Source organism: Coffea arabica, chromosome 4c, assembly GCF_036785885.1.
Source record: "Coffea arabica cultivar ET-39 chromosome 4c, Coffea Arabica ET-39 HiFi, whole genome shotgun sequence".
Taxonomy (NCBI): Eukaryota; Viridiplantae; Streptophyta; class Magnoliopsida; order Gentianales; family Rubiaceae; genus Coffea; species Coffea arabica.
Window position 1 is genome coordinate 30,272,605 of NC_092316.1, and position 26,069 is coordinate 30,298,673.

A 26,069-nucleotide genomic window follows, 5' to 3' on the forward strand; every position below is an offset into this window, starting at 1 on the left:
GTACAAAAGCGACCCTAATCGCCTCCCCTAGGGCCCAGGTTCCCGACGGAACCTAACGTCTCCACCTCGTCCATCCTCTCTGGACCGGTGGCCCGTGGCGGTGCCTCTGCGGCTAGATCTAGTAAGAGCTCGCAGTCAACAGACATACTCCGAGCCCTGTCCCTCAGCTGCCTCTTCATAGCGAAGAGGTGCTGGTGTGTGTCCTGGAGCTGACGGTGCAAAGCATCCGTCCTCTCTCTCTCCTCTCGGAGACCCCGCTCCAAGTATCCCATGCGCCTCGCCTGCTCACGGCCAACCGCTCTAGCCTCGTCGAGCTGCACCCTCAGAGTCTCGACCGTCCTGTCGAGGTAATAACGCTCGTCATCCAACGCTATGACTACCTCGTCGGGATAGCCATACGTATACCAACACGCGCAGGGTCGGCGCGACACCTGGCCGAAGGGGGAGTACAACGTGTAAGGCTCTCCCAGCCTCTGCCTATAACGGATCGCCCGCTTACGCAGCGCTCGATCCTCTGGGCCCCTCCTACTCGGAGGTCTCGGTCCCACACCACTGGGTCCCGCATCACTCGAACCGCCCGGATACATACCTACAAAACATTAAGTCATCAGTCAACCAGCATTTCAACTTAAAAGATATCATTCAACTTAAAATGGTCAAATATGCCTAGTGCCTATCGCGTATGTCCCACTTGCCCAAGTCCTCTAACCTAGGCGCTCTGATACCAAGTGTGACGACCCCATTTCTCCCAAGGGCGAACCCAAGGGTATCGGCGGGCCGCCTGCCTAGCTCGCGCCAAGACTAAAAACTTAAAGCAATCAAACGAGATAGATCGAAAGAGCACTATATACAATATATACAATCCCAAAAGTTATATTTACATCTTCAAAAGTCTCGAGTCAAACCACTCCAATATACTACAACCACAACCAGCAGAAGATAGACCCTAAGAAGGGACCTTATACAAACCACCAAAATAAAAACAAACATCCTAACTGTCCAACTATTACAAACAAACTTAACTACACTAGTGTAAGTGCCAAAATCCCCGCGTCGGCCCCTGCTAAGGAAAACAAAAGGAATGGGGTAAGCTAAATGCTTAGTAAGTAAACAGGGGCGAAAGCATAAATTCACGTAGCAACAATTTCACAATAAGAGTAAAGCAAAAGCAGAAAAGAACAACATCATATAATAAGGATACAGGTGGCTCCAAAGCCAATTCATATGCCATGCGTGATCTCCTGCCGACACTCCGTCGACCACACTCAATGGTCCGTAGAACTTCACTTGTACACCCACCGACACCTTATCACCCTCACTGGCCAGTCACCTCACAAACTTGCCCGGGCGAACGAAATCACAAACTTGAGCTTGAGTCACAAGCTCGGGTCACAAACTTGGTCACCTTCTCGGTGAACCGGATTCACAAAATTGGTTCATAACATGAACCTACAAACTTGGTACCTCAGACTAAGTTGGACTGACTTCGACCAAGCCCTAACCGGCTCGAATAGTCCAAACAGGTCTTAGATCGGGCCCACGAACTCACAAACTTTGCAAACTTCACAAACTTTACTCGAAAGTCGCCCCGAGCCACAAGCTCAAGGGTTTTGGTTCCAAAAGGTTCATATACATATGCCAAGTACAATTATACATTCAAATTAGGGTTTAGGTCGAGTGCGATAAAGTACACCCTCGCCTAAGTACCCTTTTCACATATCTCAAACACTTAGCAAAGAAAACACATCAAACTGGCCTGAATACTTACTCAGAAACTGAAATAGCAAAAGTACGAAGTCGGATCGAAATGAACAGCTAGTAGTGGGCCCCACCAGTTCCGCCCAGCTCACCACCGTCTAAAATAGAAGATTGTGTCACATAATATCGCAAACGGCTACTATCGTGCCTAAAACAAGCAAAACGGCAAAAACGACACGCGCGCACGTAAATATGACGAACGGAAACGGAAACGGCCGTTAGCGGAAACGGCAGATTTGACACTCATTTCTAGTTTACTCATAAGTTGAGCTACGAATATCGGATTAAGGCGTATGAGATGCCATATCGAAGCTTAAAGGATGAACAACAAATGTTATGAAGACATCCAGAACTGAAACTGGAGGCTTCAGTCCCAAATGAGCCAAACACACACACTTACGAAATCTGGCCAATGCACAAATGGTCAGTTTTGAGTGCGAACTGTTTTCTATGCTACACATGGTCCAAAGAGCTGAAAATTGGCAGTTAGATAGTTCATTCCAAATGAAACAACTTTCATGAAGGTCGGCAATCCAAATTCGGAATGGAAATTGGTCATCAGGACCAAAACAGATCTGACCAGAAAATGGTCATCTTCACGGCCAGGCCTTATTTGCTCGGCTATATCTCAGGTTTTATAAATCCGATTCATGAAATTCCAAGGGCGTTAGAAAGCTCTGATATAGGGCTATAAGTTTGGTGTTTTGGTCGCAAGCCCAAACAGCTTGTAACCCAGTCAAATGTGAAGCCAAAGTTCCAGTCATAAACTGTCCAAAAACGTAACAGAATTTGACGGTCAAAACAGGTCTGAGTATTTCGTTTATAGCTCAGGATATACTAATCCGTTTAACCTGAAAATTTACAGGGATATCCAGGACTTAAGGGGCTACAATGTTGAAGAAGGAAACTTTGTCCAATTTTGAATGTAACAAGGTCAAAAATGCAAGACACTATACCAGAATCGCAAAAACAGATTCACAAAACGTATTCTAGCACAAACATCATAAAACAGGCTACCTAAGTCCAAATTCCGAAATTCCAAAGCCATATGAAAGATAAGATTTAAGACTACATTTCATCAGAAGACCATAACAACCAATTCCAAAGTGATTCCAGCCAAAATAGCCAAATACCAACGCAGTTTTCGCATTCTGACCAAAGCAGAACAGCTACAGTAATTCCGACATAACTCATTCTACACTAATCCAAATGACCTGAAATTTTGCAGGCACTTCAAACTCATCAATACCTACAACTTTCATGTTTTGAGCAAAGTCCAATTCGGCCTCTAACCCTATGATCTAAAACCGGACAGAATTAGGGGATTATGAACCCTAACTTTCCATTTTTCCATCCAAATCCAAAATTGATTGCATTCATCACTAATTTGCACCTACTAGAGTCTATATAGACCATTACCAATCATCATAAACAACCACACCATCATAATCCAATTAAACCAGAAAAATCATCATAAAATGGAAAACTTCACCAAAACTCTTCAAATCAAAAAATAAATCACATATTCCATTACTCAAGCCACCATTAGGCACAAAATAACCATCATTAAGTATAGGAGGGAAGTTTAAGCATCACTCACCTAATAACAAGAGAGATGGAGATGATGGACACCTTAGCTCTTCCAAAAAGCTTCACTAAACCAACCACTATCACCAACTAGAAAAGTTGTATGGAAAGGAAACTAATTTATGTGCTTGATTGAGATGATTTGCTAGTGGAAAGCTTGAAGATTGAAGAGGTTTTTTTCTCCTTCTTGCAAGGGAGAGAGAGAGCCGGCTATGGAGAAAGAAAAATGGTGAATTTTGAATGATTTTTGAGATATTTAATCCTTTGGTCAAAAAAGTCAAAAATGTGAATAGTGTTTCTTAAGTTCAATCCAATAAGGAGGTGACACTTGTCACTCTCATAAATGCAATCCTATCCTTTCTTTTCTCTCTCACATCAATCATTTCACACACTCTACTTATCTCTTAACACCCGATAAATTTTACACAGTATCCGAAACTTAACCTTATTGGCCGAATTTTTCCGAACTTTTCGCACTAGTGGGTCCCACATCCGATATACGTTCTTAATTTCTCAAAAACTAACTAATACTAGAAAATCATCTAAAAACTCTATTTACTCAATAAAAATTATCTGGGGAATCTTCTAATAAAGAAAATGTAGGAAAAACGGGTTTTCAATCTTAACCGGAACTTAGGGTTTAAATCTTAATCCCTACTTAGGGTTTTCGAAATACTCCCAAACCAAACGTTACCGCCCAAATAATGAATATCTCAACGTAGAACGAACTGGGGCCTCACAATCTCCCCCACTTAGGACAATTTCGTCCTCGAAATTAATTCGTTGGTCAAAGCGTACCTTCAAAACCTGCCGAAGGGTCAATCGCCTCCTGTTGACCCATTGCATAAACTCTTGCTGGCCCTTTAGGTCGATTGTCCCCTGCATTTGACGGCTTAGTTGTGGTCCCTTCAGTCGGTGGCTTGAGTCCTTCCTTCTGCATCTTGGGGCACCGGGCAATCAGATGTTCGGTGCTACCACATTTGAAGCATTTCCGAACCGAACTATTTTTGCAGCAATTTTCATCAGTGTGGTTGCCCCCACAGAAACCACAGGTTGGTTTAGCGGCCCTACTTGCCCCTCCACGCTGGACACTCCTCGGCCCCTCTTGCACTACCCGACCCCGCACAAAGTTATTCGGGATCCCTGCAGGTCGTGGACCATCCGTACCCTTATTTATCTTGGCAGGTGGCTCGTTTCGCGAGCTTTGTCCGACCATGGAATCATTCGAGCTAGGTTGCCTCCTTTTCCGATCATGGAAAGCTTTCACCTGTCCCCTCGCAGTCTCAATCCGCTGTGCTTTTTCTAGCGCTTGGCTAAACGTGTTCAACTGGGCAGCTGCTAGCGACTCCTGGATTTCCACATTTAAACCTTGAACGAATCGACGGATTCGTTTCTGCTCCGTTAACACCAGCTCTGGGGCAAAGCGAGAAAGTTTAGTGAACTGAGTTTCGTACTCCGCCACGCTAAATGCACCTTGACGCAGGCGGATAAAATCATCTTCCCGTTTCTCTTGCACGATGGGCGGCAAGTACTTCTCATTAAATTCTCGAGTAAAATTGATCCAGGTCCAGGGGGTTTGTTCGCGCTCCCTTTTAGTTTTAATCACGTTCCACCAGGCTCGAGCGGCTCCTTCAAACTGGAACACAGCAAAAGATATCTGCCGCTCTTCCGAATACCTAAGTGCGGCAAATATATCTAGCATACGGTCCATCCAGTTTTCTGCTAAATCAGGATTAGGTCCTCCTATGAACTTAGGAGGTGCAAACTTTTGGAACCGTTCTAAGGCACGGTCCTCGCCCTCATGATTATGTCCCGGATTATGTCCAGGGTTTCCAACAGCATTCCCGTGGCCCTGAGCCTGTTGGTCAATCATACGCTCCATCAAGTCAGCCATTCGCTGGATGGCTGTAGCTACTTGGTCTGGCTCGTGTTCATGTTCCATTTCAGGGTCTCGTCCTCGCCCTCTACCTCCACCTCGAGTACCGGAGGCCATCTAGTGTACAAGTCTATAATTCGGAACAATACGTAAGCTTATTATCCAGACCATGAGCAAAAGAAGAGTCACAAAACTTACGCACAAAAGGCACACAAAAGATAAGTTCAAAATTCTATTCAAATATATACACGTATTTACAAAGTCACACCAAAAAATATTTACACATTACCCGACCTCCAGTCGGTACAAAACCCAATATACACGAGCACTCCGGCTCCAAAATCTAGTTAGCCAACCAAAGGACAAAAGAAAGTAGTCATGCTAGTTCTAACAAAAGGCATACACTAGCTAAACAACAGTACAAAAGCGACCCTAATCGCCTCCCCTAGGGCCCAGGTTCCCAACGGAACCTAACGTCTCCACCTCGTCCATCCTCTCTGGACCGGTGGCCCGTGGCGGTGCCTCTGCGGCTAGATCTAGTAAGAGCTCGCAGTCAACAGACATACTCCGAGCCCTGTCCCTCAGCTGCCTCTTCATAGCGAAGAGGTGCTGGTGTGTGTCCTGGAGCTGACGGTGCAAAGCATCCGTCCTCTCTCTCTCCTCTCGGAGACCCCGCTCCAAGTATCCCATGCGCCTCGCCTGCTCACGGCCAACCGCTCTAGCCTCGTCGAGCTGCACCCTCAGAGTCTCGACCGTCCTGTCGAGGTAATAACGCTCGTCATCCAACGCTATGACTACCTCGTCGGGATAGCCATACGTATACCAACACGCGCAGGGTCGGCGCGACACCTGGCCGAAGGGGGAGTACAACGTGTAAGGCTCTCCCAGCCTCTGCCTATAACGGATCGCCCGCTTACGCAGTGCTCGATCCTCTGGGCCCCTCCTACTCGGAGGTCTCGGTCCCACACCACTGGGTCCCGCATCACTCGAACCGCCCGGATACATACCTACAAAACATTAAGTCATCAGTCAACCAGCATTTCAACTTAAAAGATATCATTCAACTTAAAATGGTCAAATATGCCTAGTGCCTATCGCGTATGTCCCACTTGCCCAAGTCCTCTAACCTAGGCGCTCTGATACCAAGTGTGACGACCCCATTTCTCCCAAGGGCGAACCCAAGGGTATCGGCGGGCCGCCTGCCTAGCTCGCGCCAGGACTCAAAACTTAAAGCAATCAAACGAGATAGATCGAAAGAGCACTATATACAATATATACAATCCCAAAAGTTATATTTACATCTTCAAAAGTCTCGAGTCAAACCACTCCAATATACTACAACCACAACCAGCAGAAGATAGACCCTAAGAAGGGTCCTTATACAAACCACCAAAACAAAAACAAACATCCTAACTGTCCAACTATTACAAACAAACTTAACTACACTAGTGTAAGTGCCAAAATCCCCGCGTCGGCCCCTGCTAAGGAAAACAAAAGGAATGGGGTAAGCTAAATGCTTAGTAAGTAAACAGGGGCGAAAGCATAAATTCACGTAGCAACAATTTCACAATAAGAGTAAAGCAAAAGCAGAAAAGAACAACATCATATAATAAGGATACAGGTGGCTCCAAAGCCAATTCATATGCCATGCGTGATCTCCTGCCGACACTCCGTCGACCACACTCAATGGTCCGTAGAACTTCACTTGTACACCCACCGACACCTTATCACCCTCACTGGCCAGTCACCTCACAAACTTGCCCGGGCGAACGAAATCACAAACTTGAGCTTGAGTCACAAGCTCGGGTCACAAACTTGGTCACCTTCTCGGTGAACCGGATTCACAAAATTGGTTCATAACATGAACCTACAAACTTGGTACCTCAGACTAAGTTGGACTGACTTCGACCAAGCCCTAACCGGCTCGAATAGTCCAAACAGGTCTTAGATCGGGCCCACGAACTCACAAACTTTGCAAACTTCACAAACTTTACTCGAAAGTCGCCCCGAGCCACAAGCTCAAGGGTTTTGGTTCCAAAAGGTTCATATACATATGCCAAGTACAATTATACATTCAAATTAGGGTTTAGGTCGAGTGCGATAAAGTACACCCTCGCCTAAGTACCCTTTTCACATATCTCAAACACTTAGCAAAGAAAACACATCAAACTGGCCTGAATACTTACTCAGAAACTGAAATAGCAAAAGTACGAAGTCGGATCGAAATGAACAGCTAGTAGTGGGCCCCACCAGTTCCGCCCAGCTCACCACCGTCTAAAATAGAAGATTGTGTCACATAATATCGCAAACGGCTACTATCGTGCCTAAAACAAGCAAAACGGCAAAAACGACACGCGCGCACGTAAATATGACGAACGGAAACGGAAACGGCCGTTAGCGGAAACGGCAGATTTGACACTCATTTCTAGTTTACTCATAAGTTGAGCTACGAATATCGGATTAAGGCGTATGAGATGCCATATCGAAGCTTAAAGGATGAACAACAAATGTTATGAAGACATCCAGAACTGAAACTGGAGGCTTCAGTCCCAAATGAGCCAAACACACACACTTACGAAATCTGGCCAATGCACAAATGGTCAGTTTTGAGTGCGAACTGTTTTCTATGCTACACATGGTCCAAAGAGCTGAAAATTGGCAGTTAGATAGTTCATTCCAAATGAAACAACTTTCATGAAGGTCGGCAATCCAAATTCGGAATGGAAATTGGTCATCAGGACCAAAACAGATCTGACCAGAAAATGGTCATCTTCACGGCCAGGCCTTATTTGCTCGGCTATATCTCAGGTTTTATAAATCCGATTCATGAAATTCCAAGGGCGTTAGAAAGCTCTGATATAGGGCTATAAGTTTGGTGTTTTGGTCGCAAGCCCAAACAGCTTGTAACCCAGTCAAATGTGAAGCCAAAGTTCCAGTCATAAACTGTCCAAAAACGTAACAGAATTTGACGGTCAAAACAGGTCTGAGTATTTCGTTTATAGCTCAGGATATACTAATCCGTTTAACCTGAAAATTTACAGGGATATCCAGGACTTAAGGGGCTACAATGTTGAAGAAGGAAACTTTGTCCAATTTTGAATGTAACAAGGTCAAAAATGCAAGACACTATACCAGAATCGCAAAAACAGATTCACAAAACGTATTCTAGCACAAACATCATAAAACAGGCTACCTAAGTCCAAATTCCGAAATTCCAAAGCCATATGAAAGATAAGATTTAAGACTACATTTCATCAGAAGACCATAACAACCAATTCCAAAGTGATTCCAGCCAAAATAGCCAAATACCAACGCAGTTTTCGCATTCTGACCAAAGCAGAACAGCTACAGTAATTCCGACATAACTCATTCTACACTAATCCAAATGACCTGAAATTTTGCAGGCACTTCAAACTCATCAATACCTACAACTTTCATGTTTTGAGCAAAGTCCAATTCGGCCTCTAACCCTATGATCTAAAACCGGACAGAATTAGGGGATTATGAACCCTAACTTTCCATTTTTCCATCCAAATCCAAAATTGATTGCATTCATCACTAATTTGCACCTACTAGAGTCTATATAGACCATTACCAATCATCATAAACAACCACACCATCATAATCCAATTAAACCAGAAAAATCATCATAAAATGGAAAACTTCACCAAAACTCTTCAAATCAAAAAATAAATCACATATTCCATTACTCAAGCCACCATTAGGCACAAAATAACCATCATTAAGTATAGGAGGGAAGTTTAAGCATCACTCACCTAATAACAAGAGAGATGGAGATGATGGACACCTTAGCTCTTCCAAAAAGCTTCACTAAACCAACCACTATCACCAACTAGAAAAGTTGTATGGAAAGGAAACTAATTTATGTGCTTGATTGAGATGATTTGCTAGTGGAAAGCTTGAAGATTGAAGAGGTTTTTTTCTCCTTCTTGCAAGGGAGAGAGAGAGCCGGCTATGGAGAAAGAAAAATGGTGAATTTTGAATGATTTTTGAGATATTTAATCCTTTGGTCAAAAAAGTCAAAAATGTGAATAGTGTTTCTTAAGTTCAATCCAATAAGGAGGTGACACTTGTCACTCTCATAAATGCAATCCTATCCTTTCTTTTCTCTCTCACATCAATCATTTCACACACTCTACTTATCTCTTAACACCCGATAAATTTTACACAGTATCCGAAACTTAACCTTATTGGCCGAATTTTTCCGAACTTTTCGCACTAGTGGGTCCCACATCCGATATACGTTCTTAATTTCTCAAAAACTAACTAATACTAGAAAATCATCTAAAAACTCTATTTACTCAATAAAAATTATCTGGGGAATCTTCTAATAAAGAAAATGTAGGAAAAACGGGTTTTCAATCTTAACCGGAACTTAGGGTTTAAATCTTAATCCCTACTTAGGGTTTTCGAAATACTCCCAAACCAAACGTTACCGCCCAAATAATGAATATCTCAACGTAGAACGAACTGGGGCCTCACAATCTCCCCCACTTAGGACAATTTCGTCCTCGAAATTAATTCGTTGGTCAAAGCGTACCTTCAAAACCTGCCGAAGGGTCAATCGCCTCCTGTTGACCCATTGCATAAACTCTTGCTGGCCCTTTAGGTCGATTGTCCCCTGCATTTGACGGCTTAGTTGTGGTCCCTTCAGTCGGTGGCTTGAGTCCTTCCTTCTGCATCTTGGGGCACCGGGCAATCAGATGTTCGGTGCTACCACATTTGAAGCATTTCCGAACCGAACTATTTTTGCAGCAATTTTCATCAGTGTGGTTGACCCCACAGAAACCACAGGTTGGTTTAGCGGCCGTACTTGCCCCTCCACGCTGGACACTCCTCGGCCCCTCTTGCACTACCCGACCCCGCACAAAGTTATTCGGGATCCCTGCAGGTCGTGGACCATCCGTACCCTTATTTATCTTGGCAGGTGGCTCGTTTCGCGAGCTTTGTCCGACCATGGAATCATTCGAGCTAGGTTGCCTCCTTTTCCGATCATGGAAAGCTTTCACCTGTCCCCTCGCAGTCTCAATCCGCTGTGCTTTTTCTAGCGCTTGGCTAAACGTGTTCAACTGGGCAGCTGCTAGCGACTCCTGGATTTCCACATTTAAACCTTGAACGAATCGACGGATTCGTTTCTGCTCCGTTAACACCAGCTCTGGGGCAAAGCGAGAAAGTTTAGTGAACTGAGTTTCGTACTCCGCCACGCTAAATGCACCTTGACGCAGGCGGATAAAATCATCTTCCCGTTTCTCTTGCACGATGGGCGGCAAGTACTTCTCATTAAATTCTCGAGTAAAATTGATCCAGGTCCAGGGGGTTTGTTCGCGCTCCCTTTTAGTTTTAATCACGTTCCACCAGGCTCGAGCGGCTCCTTCAAACTGGAACACAGCAAAAGATATCTGCCGCTCTTCCGAATACCTAAGTGCGGCAAATATATCTAGCATACGGTCCATCCAGTTTTCTGCTAAATCAGGATTAGGTCCTCCTATGAACTTAGGAGGTGCAAACTTTTGGAACCGTTCTAAGGCACGGTCCTCGCCCTCATGATTATGTCCCGGATTATGTCCAGGGTTTCCAACAGCATTCCCGTGGCCTTGAGCCTGTTGGTCAATCATACGCTCCATCAAGTCAGCCATTCGCTGGATGGCTGTAGCTACTTGGTTTGGCTCGTGTTCATGTTCCATTTCAGGGTCTCGTCCTCGCCCTCTACCTCCACCTCGAGTACCGGAGGCCATCTAGTGTACAAGTCTATAATTCGGAACAATACGTAAGCTTATTATCCAGACCATGAGCAAAAGAAGAGTCACAAAACTTACGCACAAAAGGCACACAAAAGATAAGTTCAAAATTTTATTCAAATATATACACGTATTTACAAAGTCACACAAAAAATATTTACACATTACCCGACCTCCAGTCGGTACAAAACCCAATATACACGAGCACTCCGGCTCCAAAATCTAGTTAGCCAACCAAAGGACAAAAGAAAGTAGTCATGCTAGTTCTAACAAAAGGCATACACTAGCTAAACAACAGTACAAAAGCGACCCTAATCGCCTCCCCTAGGGCCCAGGTTCCCAACGGAACCTAACGTCTCCACCTCGTCCATCCTCTCTGGACCGGTGGCCCGTGGCGGTGCCTCTGCGGCTAGATCTAGTAAGAGCTCGCAGTCAACAGACATACTCCGAGCCCTGTCCCTCAGCTGCCTCTTCATAGCGAAGAGGTGCTGGTGTGTGTCCTGGAGCTGACGGTGCAAAGCATCCGTCCTCTCTCTCTCCTCTCGGAGACCCCGCTCCAAGTATCCCATGCGCCTCGCCTGCTCACGGCCAACCGCTCTAGCCTCGTCGAGCTGCACCCTCAGAGTCTCGACCGTCCTGTCGAGGTAATAACGCTCGTCATCCAATGCTATGACTACCTCGTCGGGATAGCCATACGTATACCAACACGCGCAGGGTCGGCGCGACACCTGGTCGAAGGGGAAGTACAACGTGTAAGGCTCTCCCAGCCTCTGCCTATAACGGATCGCCCGCTTACGCAGCGCTCGATCCTCTGAGCCCCTCCTACTCGGAGGTCTCGGTCCCACACCACTGGGTCCCGCATCACTCGAACCGTCCGGATACATACCTACAAAACATTAAGTCATCAGTCAACCAGCATTTCAACTTAAAAGATATCATTCAACTTAAAATGGTCAAATATGCCTAGTGCCTATCGCGTATGTCCCACTTGCCCAAGTCCTCTAACCTAGGCGCTCTGATACCAACTGTGACGACCCCATTTCTCCCAAGGGCGAACCCAAGGGTATCGGCGGGCCGCCTGCCTAGCTCGCGCCAAGACTAAAAACTTAAAGCAATCAAACGAGATAGATCGAAAGAGCACTATATACAATATATACAATCCCAAAAGTTATATTTACATCTTCAAAAGTCTCGAGTCAAACCACTCCAATATACTACAACCACAACCAGCAGAAGATAGACCCTAAGAAGGGACCTTATACAAACCACCAAAATAAAAACAAACATCCTAACTGTCCAACTATTACAAACAAACTTAACTACACTAGTGTAAGTGCCAAAATCCCCGCGTCGGCCCCTGCTAAGGAAAACAAAAGGAATGGGGTAAGCTAAATGCTTAGTAAGTAAACAGGGGCGAAAGCATAAATTCACGTAGCAACAATTTCACAATAAGAGTAAAGCAAAAGCAGAAAAGAACAACATCATATAATAAGGATACAGGTGGCTCCAAAGCCAATTCATATGCCATGCGTGATCTCCTGCCGACACTCCGTCGACCACACTCAATGGTCCGTAGAAGTTCACTTGTACACCCACCGACACCTTATCACCCTCACTGGCCAGTCACCTCACAAACTTGCCCGGGCGAACGAAATCACAAACTTTAGCTTGAGTCACAGGCTCGGGTCACAAACTTGGTCACCTTCTCGGTGAACCGGATTCACAAAATTGGTTCATAACATGAACCTACAAACTTGGTAACCTCAGACTAAGTTGGACTGACTTCGACCAAGCCCTAACCGGCTCGAATAGTCCAAACAGGTCTTAGATCGGGCCCACGAACTCACAAACTTTGCAAACTTCACAAACTTTACTCGAAAGTCGCCCCGAGCCACAAGCTCAAGGGTTTTGGTTCCAAAAGGTTCATATACATATGCCAAGTACAATTATACATTCAAATTAGGGTTTAGGTCGAGTGCGATAAAGTACACCCTCGCCTAAGTACCCTTTTCACATATCTCAAACACTTAGCAAAGAAAACACATCAAACTGGCCTGAATACTTACTCAGAAACTGAAATAGCAAAAGTACGAAGTCGGATCGAAATGAACAGCTAGTAGTGGGCCCCACCAGTTCCGCCTAACTCACCACCGTCTGAAATAGAAGATTGTGTCACATAATATCGGAAACGGCTACTATCATGCCTAAAACAAGCAAAATGGCAAAAACGACACGCGCGCACGTAAATAAGACGGACGGAAACGGAAACGGCCGTTAGCGGAAACGGCAGATTTGACACTCATTTCTAGTTTACTCATAAGTTGAGCTACGAATATCGGATTAAGGCGTATGGGATGGCATATCGAAGCTTAAAGGATGAACAACAAATGTTATGAAGACATCCAGAACTGAAACTGGAGGCTTCAGTCCCAAATGAGCCAAACACAAACACTTACGAAATCTGGCCAATGCACAAATGGTCAGTTTTGAGTGCGAACTGTTTTCTATGCTACACATGGTCTGTCGCGCCCCATTTTTTGATGAAATAAATAAATGGCTTTAAAAAATGTATTTTTGTGATTGAAAAATGAATTTTGATTTAAAAGAAAAGTGGGTCTAAATGGGGGTTTGAGAATGCGACGATTTGACCCAAAATTATAGTTTAAAAAGGGTTTTTAAAACTAAATACGGAGTCGCCACTTGGTAATGAGTTAAGATGTACCAAGTCACCTAAAAAATGTATTTTTAAAGAAAAATAGGAAAAAATAGTGAGAAACCCTTTTTAAACGACTCCTAGTCTACGTAAATCAAAGAAGAAGGTTCGGGAGTCACATTTGACAAAGGGGAAGGCAAGGATAAAATCCAAGGCACCCCTTTGACCTAGCCAAGGCTAGTTGCGTTGATTTAATCAAAGATTTTCTTGTTTTAATCAAAGAATTCATTACATTTGGATGCACTACATGAATGCAAACCCTAGACCTAGGGGTATTGAGGGAAATTTCTCTTCAAAGGTTGAGTGGTGCCAATCACATTAATTGTGAAGCCCAATAACGATCCTTTGAAGGGGTCACGAATAATGCAAGTGGGATGCAAATGAATGGAATGGATGTATGCAATGTGAAGGCATAAGTTTGAAAAAGTAATAAAAGACGATAATGTGTAAGTGAGAGTGTGCACGTGAGTGGGCAAGGTGCGGTATATGAAATGATAATATGAAGTGCATGTGTGCAAGAAATGACAAAAGTGCTCGTGTGCAAGTGAAAATATAAAGGTGCACGTGTGTAAAATGGGAAGAAAAATGAAAGTGTGATGAGGGTATAAAATGGTAGAATGGATGCATGAGCCTACGGAATTCATGCATATTGGGTACGGGGAGACCTAAATCGTGACTCAATTTGCCCTTTTATAGAGGGAATACAAGCGTGCTAAGGCTTAGAAAAAACCACACTCGTCTATATCCCATATTTATGGGGACTCTCAAGCAAATGAACCCTATAACTAGCATGAAATGCAAAAATCCTAAAATGGAGGGAAAAGGGGTTCAAGGGGCATGCAAAATGATAAAAACTAAAAAGAATGCATGACATGTAATGAACATGCAAACATGTACTAACAAAGGGAAATTCCTAAGGGTCTAGCGTTGGACTAGCCCATTCTATGAATTCCTACTAGCGTTGGACTAGTGGAAATAGGCAATGAACCATAACTAGCGTTGGACTAGTGTGGCGACGGGAAAAGGGACCACAACTAGCGTTGGACTAGTGTGGTGACGTGCATTCATTCACGACTATAAAAAGCAAGTAGACATGCCAAATACTCGTAAACATGTAGCACATAACACTTAGCATGCTTGACTAGATGCAAAACCTAATAAAACGGTAACACATAGCACATAGACAAGCATAAGGAGCCTATTACATTTTTTGCTAACTAGAACAAAAGGGGAAAAGGGAAAAGTGGACAAAATTACTAGCCTAGCCCTATCTATTACAAGCCAAGAGGTGTACACATACCCCATTTAAAAGAATAATTTAATAAAAGCAAGAATGAATGAAATAATGGAACTAAAGAATGGTAATGAAAGCAAATTAGGCATGCGATTCACACTTAACAAGTTGGATCACATAGGAGAGTCAAAAAGATAAAAGAGATTATACCTCCCCCCTTTGTGGTGCTAATCAAGTAGACAAGGCTTAACTTGTGCTAAAGAACGGGATAACTTGGACAAAGACTATCAAAACAAAGGGGTTAATGCACCAATCTAGTGATAAGATATGAACAAAACAGTTTGAATCCACCAAATCATCAAATCTTCCATCAATTGCAACTCAATGAATATCAAAAACTAATTAAAGCCCAAAATAAAGGCATGATCATCCAATCTCCAAGCATAACATCTACTAAAACCCCAAAAGCAAGCATTACTCAAACATTTGAACCTAATTGAAACATTTAAGATCTAGAATATCCCCAAGTAATAAAAAAAACACAGTCCAAGCAAACATCATATTTCAAGGATCCAAGAGTGAATGAAGGTCCATGAATGGTTTAAACTTGCATTTCTAGGACCCAATAACGACCACTAATCAATCACAATCAACGTCAAAATGAATCATCAAAGAGCTTCAAAGGTCCTCAAAATAATAGAGATCAATTAATGATTCAAATGCAAACACCTTAGGACCTAATTGGAAGGGAAAAGGAACATGAGGGATCAAGGCATCTCAAATAATCAACCTAAAACATGAAATTGACACATTGAGAGCATTTAAACAATTAAACAACCCATGAATCATAAAATTTGAATCCAATTGAAAGAGAAAAGAAAGATTGAAAAATCATTTTTGATGAATTTCTTCCATAAAAAGCACATTGAAACTCAAGAGATTAGAGTGGACAAAAATCCAATTGGAAATAAGAGTTCTAAACTAAAATGGTGACTCAAGAGTAAAATCTATCAAAGTAATCGCTAAACTTCTCAAAAATGACATGGAAAAACAATTCATTAGAGTTAAACGAGAAAATTAGTCATGATCTTAATCGAACGAAAAATCAAACTATGAGCTCCCAAAACTACTTGAATCTTCTTATTTCATTCTAAAAATTCACCAAAAATCTATTCATGAATCAAACAAAAACAGGCCAAGGAAAACTAGCATGGTAAAAGGACAAAATTGAAGAAATTTCCCAATCTTATGGGCCTAAGTGAAACAAAAGAGACTTTAGGGACCAAAGTTTAATTTTCCTGAAATTTTCATGCATGCAAACGGCTGAAACAGCTTTCTTTACTTCTGAAATTTCCCTGCTGCAATTTTGCAGCTCTACTCACGCAAATTCACACAACAAATGCAACAAGCTCACGGACTCATTAACTCAAAACCAATAAATGTCTCAAAATCGCTTAGTTAGCATAATCTGGACAAAACTCTTGATTTTACATGTAAGTTACGAATGAACAAATTTCTGCAAACAACCAAGGAACAAACTTTGACAAACAAAAGTGCAGGCCTGCTGCAATTTTCTGCAACTTTCGGCTTCCCTATGCGCAGGGAGATAATAACACAAATTCCTCAAATCCCAACCAAGGTCCAGCAGTGTAAAGGCATATGGACATCTACTAACCTCAAACCTAAAGCTCCAAGAAAACAACCTAAGACCCAAATCACAAGAACAAGCAAGATACTAGGAACAACACTTGCAACATACGTACTTAGTATCTTGCATCTTTCTGTTAGCTACAAGAAATTGAATTTGATTTGCCAAGAAACAAGCAATTAAATTTGATTTTCCAAGAAACAAGAATTCGAACTTGATTTTTTGACTTTTGAAATTTTTGAATTTTTCTGATTTTTTTTGTAAGAATCTTTTTCAAAATATAATTTGCCCCAGTGTAGGGCCCTTTTCCCTTCTTTTCCTCTTTCCTCGGCATCGGCCTTCCACATCACCAGATGCTCTTTCGTCGATTTCAACAATGAATACCTGCACATGGGGCTTACCAAAATATGACATGCATTCACATTTACATGAAAAGAGCAGCGTGATTGATTTGAAAGATGCATTATTTGATTCTTGGACGAAATCCTCAATTGGACTAACAAAAATATTTGCCCCTGTGTGGGCTTGTTTTCACGAAATCTCATAACAAAAATTTGCCCCAGTATGGGCCATTTAATTGCAAAAACTTGTCTGGATGACTTTCCATTTATTTGAACACTGTAAGAAACTATGTTTCCTAAAAGAAAATTTCATGATGATTTTCTTGAAATAAAATCAGATCACAGAAGATTTCTTCCTCACATTGGCATTGGTGTTTTGGGTAATGGGTCACAATTTCTGGTTGGCTCATCTTTTCAGGACCAATCAAGTGACTTTATTTTTGAAATGGCTAAGGAAATGGGAGGTCAGAATCTGTCTCATTTCTTTTTTTTTTTTCAATTGTATCTAATCTATTCAATGTCACATCTTAGTGAAAGCAAATAGTTTGTCCATTCTTATTTCTTAAGAAAATTTAGTCAACTACCAACTTTTTAAGCTTGTAACGTGTGGGCAGAAACGATAGCTAAACATGTAGGAAACAGGTTATAGCCTCATGATCACAAATGATTTGATGAATTTCTTATAAGCATGATCCTCATTTTGGATTGTCATGAAAGAATAAGTCAACGATGGACTTTATTAGCTTGTAATTTGGCTTGAAAACGATAGTTAAAAGAAATAATTTTCAAAGGACATTGCACCGAAGATCGCATTTTTCAACATCGCCCTCATCTGGACTCCAGATTCTTGGACTTGGTTTGACTTTTTATCATCACCCAACAGGGTCTTTCAGCATCAAATCTTTTTTTGCATCTTTCTTTTGCATTCATTTCGCTCGTTTTTTCCTTTTCCCCAAAAATGCCCTCGCGGGGTTTCACATGAAAAGCAGTGTCAACCTCACACCTAATCAATTCAGAATACAGCTAAAATTTTCGACATCAGAGATTTCCTTGACAAAGCCAGTGCAAAGAACAGAAGTCAGGACTTTCGGCTTTGTAATGGGGTCAGGTGGGGTGTTTAGAAAAGTTAAGGCTTGAAGGCAGATTTCAAGAGTGGTTTGAAGAATCTGAGATCGCATTGTTGCGTCAACCCTAATTTAGGGTAAAAACAGAATTTGCCTCAGTTTTTGCTCAATTGAGGCTTTTTCTCTTTCATTTTCTTTCTTTTTGATTTTTTTGGCCTTCGGCCATTTTTGAACTTTCACAAAATTTTGCCCCAGTTTAATTTTGAACTGAGGTTCTCTTTTCTTCCTTTGCCTTTTGATTTTGCGGCTTTTCACTTTTTGAGACTTTTCCTTTTCAATTCAAACTTGCCCCAGTGTGGGGTTTGCGATTCTCAGGGGTTGCCAAATGAAGTATTTTATTCTGATGGCTCAAAAGGGATAACTAGGGATAGAATGCTTGATCGGAAAAAGAAGATGGCCTGACTTGTATTCCGTTCCTTACAATAACTCTGAAAGGAAACTTTCATTAATGGGAAATCTTTGGCATGTATCTGAATTAACTGACTGAGGAAGACCCTTGTTCATCCATATTTGTGAAACATAGGCGGTCCGTGCGGACAAATCTCTTCCTTTTCTTTTCCTTTTCTTTTTTCCTTTTTTCCAAAATTGAAACCCAAGTGGAATCAAATTTCCCCAATTCACGATTCCCTTTCCCCTTTTCTTTTTTTCCTTTTTCAAAATTCCCCAATCTCCTTCCCCAATGTGAGGTGCGATCATATGTGCACTCGAAAAGAACCACCAAATTTTTTTTCGGCTCAAATGAGGATGCAAGGGATAAATGGTGTTTAGGTTGTAGAAACGATGGCCAAAGTATCATTCTTACACTCCATGACAACCAAAGTAACGAATTGCTCATTGAAAATTCATTCCCTTTTTTGATATTTGAAAAATTTTCCCGTGTAGGGTAGTGATCATTAAGGCTCTTATTTGAAACGAAATTATTCTTTCAAAGGCTCAAATGGGAGATCAAATGATAAAAGCTATATGGATAGAGAAACAAACGCTTGAAATATCATCCCAAATTCCCAAAATAGATAAGGATAGTGCACCATTTTGCTTTCACTGAGATGTAGATTGAATCTAATTAGACACAATGGACATTTTTCAAGTAAAGATTGCCCCAATTTGCAATTTATCAATCAATGTGACTGATTTTATTTTGGGGTTAAATGAAGGAGAAAAGGTATCTCATTGGGCCTTTCGAGTGACCTCTTACTTTTTTCCTGAGCATTCTTATTGTATAACTCGGATCACCAATCGAGTGTAAGGATCTTAGGAAGCATTCACTTGTGAATTTTTAGGCTGGAGATTAAAAATATCTCAATTTGGTCTTATTTCTCAAAATTCATCATGAAATCTCCAATGAGTAAGAATAAAGAATGAAATGTACATAAATATACACAAAACAATAATTGTCCAAAAATTTTATTGCTGAAAAACAATTTGAAACAAAAATTCTCATTCAATTATGATACCAATGAGAAGAGAGAAACTTGTAAAGAGCTCCACATATACACTTTTTTATCTCCTTTTCTCTTGACACAAAAATATACTAACAAGTCAAATATATAGAATTTTCTTTGAAAACAATTATGAAATCTCTTAGAAGCTCTTAGCCTAGAGCTTTCAGATGGGTCTTTCAGGTTTCCATTGTTGGATCTGCCCAAGAATCAAATAATACTTGTGATTTTCAAACTTTATTGGATTAAAATTATCATCAGATATAGAAAAATATTTTTGCCTTATTGAAATATTCTTATGAATGCAGGGGGAAGGGGGAAAACAAAAGGAAAATACCCAGAGTTAGTAAGAAAGAATATAAAATCGGTATGCATGTCCTATGGGGGGACCCTTTTTGTGCCAAGGGTAGGCCTAGCATGAAAATGCAATCCTCCAGAGCAGGCACTATACAATACCTGATGGATCCGATCAGCTTATGGAGTGAAAAATAATTTGAAAAATTTGGCCCATTGGAATGAGAAGAGACGTTGGTCAAAATGAGGACCTCGTCCGAAGGGATTGATCACTTTTGATCGATACAAGAATTGGCAAAAACGCACAGGTTCGACCTTGTCGAACTTCCTAACGAAGAGATTGGAATTTGTTGACAAATTTTCTCAGTGAATTACGGGTCAAAACCCCAACTGATCAAATGGCTGGATGCAATGGATGATTTTCTCAAAAATCGACTAAGTTTTGAAATCCGACATTAAAACCCTAATTGGTCAAATGAAATTGACAAATTAAAAATCGACCGGATTACCCTAAAAAAGGAAACGGGTCAAATGAATTGAGTGAAATTTAAAACTTACTCAAAATTGACCGAATCATCCTAAAAAAGGAATTTGGTCAAATGAATTGAATGAAATTGAGAATTTATTCAAAATTGACCAGATCGCCCTAAAAGGGTAAATTGGTCAAATGAATCGACGATTTATTCAAAATCGACCGGATGACCCTAAAAAGGGTAAATTGGTCAAATGACCCTAAAAAGGGTAAATTGGTCAAATGAATTGACGATTTATTCAAAATCGACCAGGTGACCCTAAAAAGGGTAAATTGGTCAAATGAATTGACGATTTATTCAAAATCGACCAGGTGACCCTAAAAAGGGTAAATTGGTCAAATGACCCTAAAAAGGGTAAATTGGTCAAATGAATTGACGATTTATTCAAAATCGACCAGGTGACCCTAAAAAGGGTAAATTGGTCAAATGACCCTAAAAAGGGTAAATTGGTCAAATGAATTGACGATTTATTCAAAATCGACCAGGTGACCCTAAAAAGGGTAAATTGGTCAAATGACCCTAAAAAGGGTAAATTGGTCAAATGAATTGACGATTTATTCCAAATTGACCGGATGACCCTAAAAAGGGTAAATTGGTCAAATGAATTGACAATTTATTCCAAATTGACCGGATGACCCTAAAAAGGGTAAATTGGTCAAATGAATGGTTTATTCAAAATTGATTATGAATTGACAAAATGGATCGATTGAATCGGCCGGCCATTGGTGGTTTCAGAAAATTAGTCTATGAACTTTCTAAAATCACTATTTGGCCTTAATTTATTTATCGTCTCAATAGGAGGAATCATTTGTGAATTTTTTCAAATTAATGTCCTTCACGCAAGGGATTTTTACCAATTTTTGATAAAACGGCCAAAAAGTGATTATTAGATGCTCATATTCCAAAGATCACTCTATGAAAATAATCGGATCCTACCTTACCTTGTGCACTACCCCTTTGGATGGTACAAAATGTAAACGTGCAAGTCTCTTTGGGTTAAGTATCCGAGACACAAGGCGGTTTATTCCTAATATGGGGTCCCCTAAATGGCATTCCCTGTCTAGGGTTTAATGCATGATGCCAGTTATTAAAGCGATAAAATGTGCAATTCGAAATGAAACGTGACCTAAGGAACCCTTTATTTGCCAGGGTAGGCCTAAAATGCTATGCAATTACCAAAATCTATGAATGCAATATACCAAAATCTTTAAATGTGCAATAACCTATCTACGAGGGTAGGTTCTAAAAGAAGGTCATGCCAGACCTCTTATTTGATAGGGTTTGTGAATGCAATGGGGACATAAAACCAAGAAAAGTTAGTTCAGCCAGATAAATACACATAACACATTGTAGCAACGAAATCAATACAAAGAAATAAAGCAATAAAAGGGAGAAAGGGGTTGGACCCCTCCCCTCGTGAATAGTGTGCCTAGCTCAGGATAAGGCCGACTCTACCCTAGGCAATTCTAATATGGATGCATGAGGCTGGGGTTCGCTAATGCATCTAGACTCGATAAGCTCAGGTCCCCGAGCCTTCAGACTTAGAAACCAAGGGTCATCAATCCCAAGGTTCTTTGTCGGTGGCTCGAGCGATTCCCCAAACACCGCTACGCACACATCGTGTCACGGCTACGTGTTTGAGTGAATCTATCAAAATCCTCAACCTTCGACTAAAAGCTAAAGGCTATCAACCCATAGCTTAAAGCGGAAGATTGAGTGACTCATTGGAACATGCTACACACACATCGTGTCGTGATCACATGGCCAAGTGAGTCACCTAATCCTAATAGGGTGGAGTGGCGTGACAAGCCACTAAAGAAAAATAAAAGGGATAAAAGAAGTAAAGCGTATGCTCGTATGCTAGTGCTCGTTTGGAGGGGAAGGGTCAAGAACCAACGCGAGGCTCTAGGGTGACCCATACCTCCCAAAATGCAATGCAAGCGCGAGATAACAAGTAAACATTCATTCAAACATACATTCATGAGTCGAGGGATTAGCTGGACACGCGTGAAATGCAAAATCCTAAAAAAGGAAAAAATGCAACCCTAAAACACCCAAATGTGATATATGAAAAGGTTAAAAGAAGAAAAAGGTTGATTAAATCAAATTTGCTCGGACTCTCGAAAGTCCCCAGTGGAGTCGCCAACTGTCGCGCCCCATTTTTTGGAAAAATAAATAAAATGGTTTGAAAATGTATTTTGTGATTGGAAAATGAATCGTGATTTAAAAGAAAAATGGGTCTAAATGGGACTTTTGAAAATGCGACGATTTGACCCAAAAAATAGTTCAAAAAGGGTTTTTTATATGAAAAATGGAGTCGCCACTTGGTATAGAGTTAGGGTGTACCAAGTCACCCAAAAAGTGAATTTTTTAAGGAAAAAAGTAAGAAACCCTTTTGAACGACTCCTAGTCCACGCAAACAAAGAAAAAGATTCGGGAGTCACATTTGACGAAGGGGAAGGCAAGGATAAAAATCCAAGGCACCCCTTCGACCTAGCCAAGGCTAGTTGCGTTGATTTAATCAAAGATTTTCTTATTTCAACCAAAGAATTTATTACATTTGGATGTGCTACATGAATGCAAAACCCTAGACCTAGGGGTATTGGGGAAAATTTCTCTTCAAAGATTGAGTGGTGCCAATCACATTAATTGTGAAGCCCAAGAACGATCCTTTGAAGAAGTCACGAATAATGCGAATGGGATGCAAATGAATGGAATGCATGTATGCAATGTGAGGATATGTGAAGTGAGAAAAATAATAGGATGTAAGTGGAGGTGTGCAAATGTATTTACAAGTGTTTGTGTGCACGTGAAGGGATAAAAGGTGTACGTGTGCAAATGGGAGAAAAAGTGAAAGTGTGCAAGTGAAGAGATAAAAGGTGTACGTGTGCAAATGGGAGAAAAAAAAAATGAAAGTGTGCAAGTGAAGGGATAAAAGGTGTACGTGTGCAAATGGGAGAAAAAGTGAAAGTGTAATGATAGAGTGGATTTAGAATGCATGAGCCTAGGGAATGCACGCATATTGGGTACGGGGAGACCTAAATCGTGACTCAATTTACCCTTTTGTAGAGGGAATACAAGCGTGCTAAGGCTTAGAAAAAGCCACACTCGTCTATATCCCATATTTAAGGGGACACTTCAAGCAAATGTACCCTAACTAGCATGAAATGCAAGACCTAAAGTGAAGGGGAAAGGTTTAGAGGAGCATGCCAAATGATAAAACTAAGGAAAATTGCATGATATGTAGTGAACATGCAAATTATGCACGAATGAAAAGAAAGGAAAAAGCCTATTGGGTCTAGCGTTGGACTAGCCCATTCTATGAATTCCGACTAGCGTTGGACTAGTGGAAACGATAAAAGAAGCCACAACTAGCGTTGGACTAGTGTGGTGACGTACATTCATCCATTCCATTCATCCACACTATGGAAAGCAAGTAGACATACTAAATACTCATAAACACGTAGCACGTAACATTTAGCATGCTCGACTAGATGCAAGGACCTAATAAAGTGATTAAACACTTAACACGTAGGCATGCAACCAACTAATGAACCTATTACATTCACTAACTAAAACAAAAAGGGGAAGGGGAAAATGGACCAAATTGCTCGCCACAGCCCTATCTATTACAAGCCAAGAGGTGTACACATACCCCATAAAGAATAACTTAAATAAAAAGCAAAAAGTAAATAAAATAAATGAAAGAATTAAGGAAAGACAAGGAAAGCAAAGTAGACATGCATATTCACATAACACGTAGGAGCACGTAGGAAAAATAAACTCAAGAATATAGAAGTTACCTCCCTTGCAATGGAAATCGAGTAAATGAGATATTAGCTTCAAAACAATAAAAAGGTCAAGGTACCAATTTATTTGGCAAATAATCACAAAGGATAAAAAATAAGCATGAATTTGAATCAATTAAATCATGTCAACAATCCACATTTAAGAAGTTACAAGAAGAAAGGACCTGATTGCACAGATTGACAAAATTTGGAGGTCAAAATTAAAGAAAAACAAAGTTTAGGGGCCTATTTGCAATTAAATTAGGGACCCAATTGAATGAAATTGAAAGTTGTTGGGGCCATAGTGAAAGCACTCGAAAGTCAGGGGACTGGAATGAAATTTCGTTATCAGGCTTCTTGGCAAAACAGGCCATTGGGCCATTGGTATTTATTTCGTGGGCCAAGACCCCTTACCAGCCCACGAAAGTCCAACACAAATGGGAATGGGCCATCTTATTTATTTGTTTGGACCCAAACCTCCCTAGCCCAACCGAAAACCTTAAGAGCACAAGCAGGCCAGCCTATCTTCAAGTCCGAACAAAATTCAACTAAAACAGATGGGCTTCATTTCTCAAGCCCATGTCACAACCCAGAAAAACAAGTCATCAATCCACTTATCAAACCCAAACAAATTATGCCTACCCACAACCCAAATCATAATACCAAACCTAACAAGATTAGCAAATCAACTAAAATTATTAGGCCATAATTATAATCCAAATCTCAGAATTAATCTATCCAACAAATCGCATAAAATATGCAAACAGAGGAATAAGCTTAAAAGGGCAAAATTGGGTCGATTTTTCCAGATTTTGGGTCATAGTGAAATTAGACAGGAATTGAGGGGCTACATTGAAATTTTCCAGAAATTCATACTTCATCCTTCGCAGAATCCTTCTTCTGCGATGCAAACTTTCAATGGAAAAGTTTCTGCAACTTCTGATGTTTCAAAACATCCGACAAGTTTACACGGCAACAACATCACATCGTTATGGAATGCAAAAACAGCAACACTAAACAAAATCAATTTCAAAAGTTCATGGCCTCTCTCCCTGCGTCAACTGACGAAAATGCGCAAATTCTGGCCAGTTTCGGACTGGCCAGATTTCATCATGAACACCTGCAGAAAAAGGGATAAAATCTTCCCCTTTTTGGTTCAAGATCTTACTCAGTCATTTTATCAAATAACTAACGGGCATTGGAAAGCTCAATAAATCTTTGCCTGATTTACATTACAACCGGCCCCAAAATTTATCAACAAACCCAATCGAAATTCAGTCCAACCAGCATTCAAGCATATGTATTCAAAAATTATGGACAAACGACAGGAGAATTGCAGCAAACATACTCACGGCAGAATGCTTCGAAAGCTCACGGCAAATCGAAATTTTTGAAGAGGACAACAAAACAGCTTACCTGCTCTTGTTTGCTGAGAATCTGCAGACAACGACGGTAGATTCTAGCGAGGTGATGACGAGCGGCGGCAGTGCCGATGGTTCTTCCGGGGGGCTCTCCTTGTTTTCATTTCACCTTTGGCCGAAACATCCCTCCTCTCTCGATTTCCTCTTGACCACCGCTCTTTTCTTCCTCTGTTTTTCTGTTTTGTTGCTGCCTGCCGAAGCTTTTCCTTCTACTTTTCCAGTTTTTTCTCTTCGGCCTTCCCTCTGCAAAACCAGCCGCCAAACCCCTTTTTTTTGTTTTTTTTTTCGTTGTTTTTTCCTTTTTCTTGTTCTTGCCTTTTTTTTTCTTTTTTTTTTTAAACTTAATTAAAAATGATAATAATAATAATAATAATAAAATTAAGTAAGAAAACAACAATTTAATTAACATCGAATAATGGTAAATAAACTAGAAAGTTGCAAATTCCATTTTTCATTTTCATCATTTTTCTCTTTTTCTTCTTTTTTTTCCTTTTTTTTTTCCTTTTTTTTCAAAATAAATTAACAAAAATAAACCAAAATGCCAAAAGATTGAA

The 26,069-nt window shown here is 41.0% G+C and overlaps 1 long non-coding RNA gene across 1 annotated transcript; it reads right to left on the reverse strand.

Moving 5' to 3' along the window:
* Nucleotides 1-23,591: 23,591 nt before the first annotated feature.
* Nucleotides 23,592-25,806, reverse strand: LOC140004964 (uncharacterized). Its single transcript, XR_011812785.1, has 2 exons — nucleotides 25,511-25,806; nucleotides 23,592-25,241 (listed from the first exon to the last, which is right to left on the reverse strand). It is a non-coding gene; the product is annotated as an uncharacterized lncRNA (long non-coding RNA).
* Nucleotides 25,807-26,069: the final 263 nt, after the last annotated feature.